General features: G+C 35.8%; 1 long non-coding RNA gene across 1 annotated transcript; it reads left to right on the forward strand.

Moving 5' to 3' along the window:
* Positions 1–566: 566 nt before the first annotated feature.
* LOC116573906 lies at positions 567–6,873 on the forward strand. Its single transcript, XR_004279060.1, has 3 exons — positions 567–681; positions 2,717–2,721; positions 6,859–6,873. It is a non-coding gene; the product is annotated as an uncharacterized LOC116573906 (long non-coding RNA).
* The last annotated feature ends 1,075 nt before the right edge of the window (positions 6,874–7,948 follow it).

A 7,948-nucleotide genomic window follows, 5' to 3' on the forward strand; every position in this document is an offset into this window, starting at 1 on the left:
TTACTATTGCATTAAAAATAATAAAATTCATAGGAATAAACTTAACCAAGGAGGTCAAAGACCTATACTCTGAAAACTATAAAGCACTGGTGAAAGAAATGGAAGAAGACACAAAGAAATGGAAAGATATTCCATGCTTGAGTATTTGAACAATAAATATTGTTAAAAATGTCCATACTACCCAAATCAATCTACATATTTAATGAAATACCTATCAAAATACCAACAGAATTTTCCACAGAACTAGAACAATCTTAAAGTTTGTATGAAATAGCCAAAGCAATCTTTAAAAAGAAAAAACTGGATGTATCACAATTCCAGATTTCAAATTATATTACAAAGCTGCAGTAAGCAAAACAGTATGATATGGCAACAAAACAGACACATTATCAATGGAACAGAAAAGAAAACCCAGAAATAAACCCATAATTATATAGTCAATTAATCTTTGACAACAGAGGAAAGAATATGCAATTGGAAAAAGTCTCTTCAACACATGGTATTGGGATTACAGGACAGCTACATGCAAAAGAATGAAACTGGACCACTTTCTTATGCCATAAACAAAAATAGACACAAATTGGATTAAAGACCTAAATGTGAGACCTGAAACCATAAAAATCTTTGAGGACAGCACAGGCAGTATTTTCTCTGACACTGGCAATAGCAACATTTTTCTAGGTGTATCTCCTCGGGGAAGGGAAATAAAAGCAAAAGCAAACTTTGGGGAACTACATCAAAATAAAAAGTTTCTGCACAGCGAAGGAAACAATCAAAAAAATCAAAAGACAATGTATGAAGTGGAAGAAGATATTTACAAATGGCATATCCAATAAATAGTTAGTAAAGAACTATACAACTGAACACCCAAAAAATAAATAATCCAATTTAAAAATGGGCAGAAAACATGACCAGACATTTTCTCCAAAGAATACATGCAGATAGGGAACAAACACATGCAAAGATGTTTGATATCAGTCATCATCAGGGAAACACAAATCCAAAACTACAATGAAATACCACCTCACACCTGTCAGAATGGCTAAAATAAAAAACACAAGGAACAAGAAGTATTGACAAGGATGTGGAGGAAAAAGAACCTTCATGCACTGTTGGTGGGACTGCAAACTTGTGCAGCCTCTGTGGAAAACAGTAGGAAGGTCCTTCAAAAAGTTAAAAAATAGAACTACCCTACCCTGTGATCCAGCAACCACACTCCTTGGTATTTACCCAAAAAATAATATAAAAACACTAATTCAAAGGCATACATGCACCCCTATGTTTATAGAAGCACTATTTAAGATAACCAAATTATGGAAGCAGCCCAAGTGTCCATCAATAGATGAATGGACAAAGATGATGTGGTACAAATACACACATATAAAAATGATGGAGTATTATTCAGTCATAAAAAAGGATGAAATCTTTTTTCTGTATCTGCAACAACATGGATGGATCTAGAGAGTGTAATGCTAAGTGAAGTAAGTCAGAAGAAGATAAATAACAGATGATTTCACTCATATGTGGAATTTAAGAAAAAAACAAGCAAGCAAAGGGCAAAAAAAGTGAGAAAGAGAAAGACAAACTAAGAAACAGAATCTTAACTATAGAGAACAAACTGATGGTTATGGAGAAAAAGGGATGGGAAAAATAGGTGAGGGGTTAAGGTATACTTATCATGATGAGCACTGAATAATGTATAGAATTGCTTAATCACTGTATTATACTCCTTAATGTAACACTGTACGCTAACAACACTGGAATTTAAATAAGGAAGAAAAAAAAAACTATGGCATAGATATTTTCCTATTTTACAAATAAGGACATTAAGACACTGAGACCACATATGCATCAAAGCCCGGTGTCTTTCTAGAACACTTTAAATTTTTAAATAAAGTTAAAGAAGTCTTTCATGTCACTCTTCAGCTTAATCGTACCTGATAACACACTCACCTAAGCAATCAGGGAATTACATTAATTTAACATCATCATCATGATACCATGACAAAACAAGTGAAGACAAGCCATCCAGTCAGATGACAGCAGGAATTCCACAAGCAAATTTTGTGGCCTCTGGCTTCTCTCACACTTGTGTTTGGAATGTGAGTAATTAACGTCAAAGGGAAACAGGCCAGTTATAAGCTTGTCTCTTTACAAGAGAACAAGTAATGCACTATACCTAAGCACTTAGACAGACAGCCAGATTTTGAGATGTGTATTACTCACTAAACTAGTAGTGGAAAATGTGTAGGAGGATTTTCTTTAACTTGCTTCCCTGCCAATCCAGAAAGAGAAGAGAGAAAAATTGTATAAAGCGAGATGCTGAAAGATGGTTTGGGTAAAATTCTGTTTTAAAATAAGACAATAAATAGTCACTGTATTTCTGTACTGCTAAGCAGCATTTAGTCATTTGTGAACCTGCTAGTGGAATGTAATCTTTATACAGAGTGATTATTTACTGAGTCAGATTTACCTATGTTTAGATTTTCTATACTTACTATATAGTAAGTTGCCCACTGAGAGAAACTGTTTAAATAATGAACTGATTTCACTTGCTTTAGAAAACTAACTAAAAGTCCCAATCTATACTCAGAAATATGATGACTGGCTACTGGTGAACATTATTCCAGATATTTCTCTATATATGTATACAGATAAGTGGATATATAAATAGGTCTATAAATAGCAAGAGCACTTTTAGTTAGCGTAGTGTCAGATATGGTATTTAACAAAATGATAAAAATTACTTTTTCTTGATTTCAGTCTTCTTAAGAAACTGAAGTGAGACAAGAATTGCTCAACTTAAGTTAAATAATTTTTATCTATAACAATCAGTATTAGACCCTAAAAGGTGCCTCTAAAGATCATGAAATACAGTGAAGCCTCTGTGCTTATTTTATAAATGCTGCCAACTACAAATTTATCTTCAAAAATTAAACTCAAAAATTTAGTTATGACAGCCTCATCCCTTCACTCACTCCCTAACCATTCTAAAGCAGATTTCCTTAAGCTAATGTCCAGAGACTCCCTCAGAAGACTAGAAATCAGGAGGGATGCCTGGCTGGCTCAGTTGGTTAGGCATCTGCCTTTGGCTCAGATCATGATCTCAGGGTCCTAGGACTGAGTCTGGCATCCAGCTCCTTGCTCAGCAGGGAGCCTGTTTCTCCCTCTGCCTGCTCCTTGTGCTCTCTCTATAATAAATAAATAAATAAATAAAATCTTTAAAAGAAAAAATAGAAATCAGGAGTTTGTGAATGTGTAAGAAAAAAATCAGATTTTTCAAAACGTTTAACTGAAATTTAGAATTTTTTCAATTATGAACTTAGGTAAAAATCACTACAGTATTAGCATTACTTTTAAGTTTGTCACTAACAGAAACCACTTGAATGTCCATAATACTGTTCTTATAGATTTAACAGTATTTATACTCATCACCACTTCACTAATCAAAGAGCATGTATATTTGTTCAGGACAAATTTATTTTTTATATAGTTTCACAAGTGTATTTCAATGTAATTGATTTCCCTTATAAACTTAAATGTTTTATGTTATGCCTTTAAGACATACTGAGAAGATCCACAAGTTTCAACCGCCTACAAAGAGGTCTATGGTGTCAAAAAGGTTGAGAATCCTGTTTTGAATGCTTTTGTCAGATCCTCGCTCCCAACTCTCTTCATCTGAATTATAGGGAACAAGTTAGGTTCTTTCTTAGTTCTGGTAGAAACTGATTAAGAGAAAAGGCACAAGAGTCACAATCCTCCAACAGACAAATTCAGCACTCATCATTTCCAAGGATATAGTTTCTTTATTCTCAGGAAAATAAAATCACATTCCACAGATGCCAGATCCTCATATCACTGGCTTACAGATGGGTTTCCTGCCAGTCAACAAATGCAGTTGCCAGGACTGCTCCTCTGACATTCTGATAAGGTTGAAGTCATGTTTTCAAAAAGCAGCAACATTCTTAAGGCAAACGATTGTTTCATGACGGCCTTCTGACACTGCCCATATACAATGAAGTCATTAAGTCAATCAGATTTGAATCATAGGGTCAATCTAACTTACTTCAGTCAATAATAAGGCCATTTATCTCCTGCCGCTTTTTTATATCTTACAGTGACAGTGGTTCTATTGTGTGGTATTACTACTTCTCCAGATTCTTAAAAGTAGAAGTGATGGATGGAATATATATCAGGTATAAAAGTATACATATATACATATCTTTTTTTGTGCAAGATGGAAATGGCAGTGTGGGTAGTGTAATAACAGGTAAAGGTCCATATTTCTAGTGTTTATGTCAGCCTTACTTGTTTTCAACTGCAAAACTCAGCATGCATTCCTATGTATTGCATAAACATGATCATATTAAAACAGTCAAATTACCACCTATCCCTACTACACGTGGGCATATGAAAAATAGAAAATATGATTTCATATATACCTAACTAGTAATCAAAGACTAGTAGATTACTTCAAGATTTTTTACTGACATAAAAGTGCCCTTGAAATCAGTGGGTGTTTTGTTCAAGGAAAAAATAAAAGGTATAAAAAATAGTGTGCCCTAGTTTGAAAATGAATTTTTCTTCCTCATATTACTAATATTTATCATTGGATTTTGCTTAACAAGCAAAGGCATGTTACTGCCTGTAGTCTTGATAATCTTTGAGAGCCTAAGAATGAAGGGAAGAAAGTTCTAGAAATGGAGTTCAGAGCCTGTCCTCCATATACTGTCTACTAAGTGTACAGGGGTTATATATACATTATTAGCCTATTCATTTGTAAAATGGAAGGTGCTGCCTTCCTCAAAAAGTTTCTGTATTAATTAAAATAATATACAAATAAAGTGCCTGGCAGAAAATAGTTGCCTAATAAATGTTAGTTCTATTATTTCCCCCCCCTCTTTAAATGATACTCCAAGTTATTATAAAGCATAGTGTTCAAGGAAATTCTACTCACACACCTTTTATATGAAAGATTACAAAATAAAATGTCTCCAAGTCCTGGAAAATTTGGAATGGCTCTATGAAATGGTGAGCACTATGATAAACCAGAAAACAGAACCCTGACTAACACCATACAAATTCCAAACATTAAAGACTACCACATGGGTCAAATAAATCACTGTAAATGCAACATTCAGTCTGCTTGGCAATCTAGCTACAATTGATGAAGTGTTTACAGAAAATAAACTTCTTCTCCAGGGGGCTCTTCTTTGGTATGGACAACTCCTAAAGGTTCCTAAATAGGTGGCATAACCCAGTGCTGGTCTATTGGTGTTATCATTGGTACCATTATTTTTAATTGTCAAACTCAAGCACAAATGGTAAAGAAAGGTATTCAGGATCCACACAAATGTATAATACACTGAACCTTAAAACAAAGTCCGACTTCTTTGAGTAACAACCATTCCCTTTTGGGACACGGCACTGCATATAAAAAGGACAAAATAGTAAAAAATGAAGCACAATCAGTACAAAGGATAAGCCTGTACCAACTTGTCCCCTACCCAGAGGCAAGAATATCTCCCAAGCTGTGCCCTGCACTGCAGGATGAGAATCCAAAGGCGAAGTCCTCTTTAGTGAATATTTCCTTTACGCTCTTTAATTATAGCATGAAAATTTTGTTTGTTGATTCAAACATTCTGTCTAAAAGAATTTTGTATGAGATGGTTTAGGTACTTCCATTCATTTTTGTCTCCTTGCTTTTGAAAGAAATATAAATCATATGCCCAGCCATACATGTCTGTTAATGCCACCTAACTGGGGAGTTCATATATGTGAAAAGGTTAAGTGAACTTGATTCATCTACTACCTGTGACTATTGTGCTGGGAATACTGAGTTGTAATTGAAAATAGAAATTTAAGGCACATTCCTCAAATGGACCTGCACCACCACCCTGTACTAGGTGATCTCACTTAAGATGTGTGTGTCCCTACCTATCAGTGTATTTTGGGATCTATCAGTATACTCTGGGATTTGAGTAAAATGGGAACAAAAGGCGGGTAAATATGAACACTCATAACGAATGGAATAGCCCTGGAGTTATTAAAGTGACAAGTTTAAGTTTATGATCAGCTGGGGGTACAGGGGGGAAAGACATTAACAATGGGGGGAAGAGCACAAGAAATGGCAATGACTGATTCAGGCTTATATAAATTCTCTGTTTGGGATCAAAAACTCAATGAGGTTGGTCTAGATCAAAACAGTCAGAGGAGAGGAAGAAGAGTAAAGAAAATAAAATTGTTAAACCAAATGCACACAGCAACCTCCTAAGCAGTTTGAGATATGAGGAAGGTCATCTCTCTGTTGTGAGTTGGAGCCAGGGCCCTAGAAAACCAACTCGTAAGAACTCAGTGGAAACTAAGAACTACCAAAAGAAACCTCATCCCAGGAATCAATAGCAGACATTCCTGGCATCAAGTCTCTAAGTACTGGCTATGCTCAAAGTCAGGTAAGTGTCAACTTTATGGTTCTGGGTGCTCTATCAGCTTTAGAGGAGGAGCCTCGCCAGCAGATAGAAGGACAGAGATGGTGGTCTGTTACCTCAGATATGAGTCATCAAGTGACAGCTGGATTGTCTTGTAAGGACCTCAAAGGTTGAACTTAATCACATATCAAAACAAAAGCCAAGTTACATAAACTATACAAATGCAGCCAGAATTTGGCCTAATAAGCCCAAAGCTTTCTAGGATTCATGCGATCATACTGGTTCCTGGTTTGCAGCTGCTAAACTATTTCCAAAAACTTTACCATTTACTTATACTCAACCATTTTATAGACATCTGCATGTTATCACCCATTCACAGCATGCAGCTATTGCCAAGAAGGAGATGCCATCCAAGGATCACATTCCTTAGTCCTCTTGCCTCAAATGGTGTCATGTGAATGGTTCCTGCCAAGCACACTGATATATGTCACTTCCAACCGTGTGGCTTAGGAAGCAAATATGCCAGCTCCATTGTCCATTCTCCATTTGACACAGAACTATGTGGACCTAAGTGAAAGCTGAGTCACATGATCAAGGAAGCATAGGTCCCTAAATCACCATGAGGAAGGAAGGCCATCAGTCAGTGACATCATCACTGGGCAACTATGGTAACAAAATATGAACTTCTGTGTATATGTGCAAATATGAACTTCACTGTGAAAAACCAGTGAAAGTTTTAGCAGCTGCAAGCACTACTCTAATCAATATACTGAAATACATAACATACAATGAATATTAGTAAATGAAAAAAATGGGGCAAAGGGAAGATGTATAAAGCCAAAATTTAATGTTAGCACACAAAAATATGCACCTAAGGTTGGTAGTGTTTTCATCAGATAGAAACAAACCAGATGCAAGAATGAGATTTATCTGATTTTAAGAGTTTCTCACCTGGGTCCTTATAAAGGGAAGCCTATGATATAATGGACAATTGGAGGACTGGTTAAAATGCATGCACTGTAAAGCTGGAGGTATTACAATTCCAGATTCCAAAATGTGCTATAAAGCTACAGGACACAAAATAGAATGGTACTGACACAAAAATGGATACATAGATCCAAGGAACAGGATAGAGAGCCCAGAAGTAAACCCACACCTATATGGTCAATTAATCTACAACAAAGGAGGCGATGGGGGAAAGACAGTCTATTCAATATATGGTGCTCAGTAAAATGGACAGCCACATGCAAAAGAATGAAACCGGACCATTCTTTTAAACCAAACCCAAAAATAAACTCAAAATGGATTAAAGACCTAACTAAATATGAGACCTGAAACATAAAACTCCTAAAAGAAAACTAAGCACTAATCTCTTGGACATCACCTTAACACTGTATTTATAGAAACATCTCTTCAAGCAAGAAAATTAAAAGCAAAAATAAACTGTTAGGGGACACCTGGGAGGCTCAGTTGGTTGGGCGGCTGCCTTTGGCTCGGGTCATGATCCCAGCGTCCGGAGA

Source organism: Mustela erminea, chromosome 15, assembly GCF_009829155.1.
Source record: "Mustela erminea isolate mMusErm1 chromosome 15, mMusErm1.Pri, whole genome shotgun sequence".
Lineage (NCBI taxonomy): Eukaryota > Metazoa > Chordata > Mammalia > Carnivora > Mustelidae > Mustela > Mustela erminea.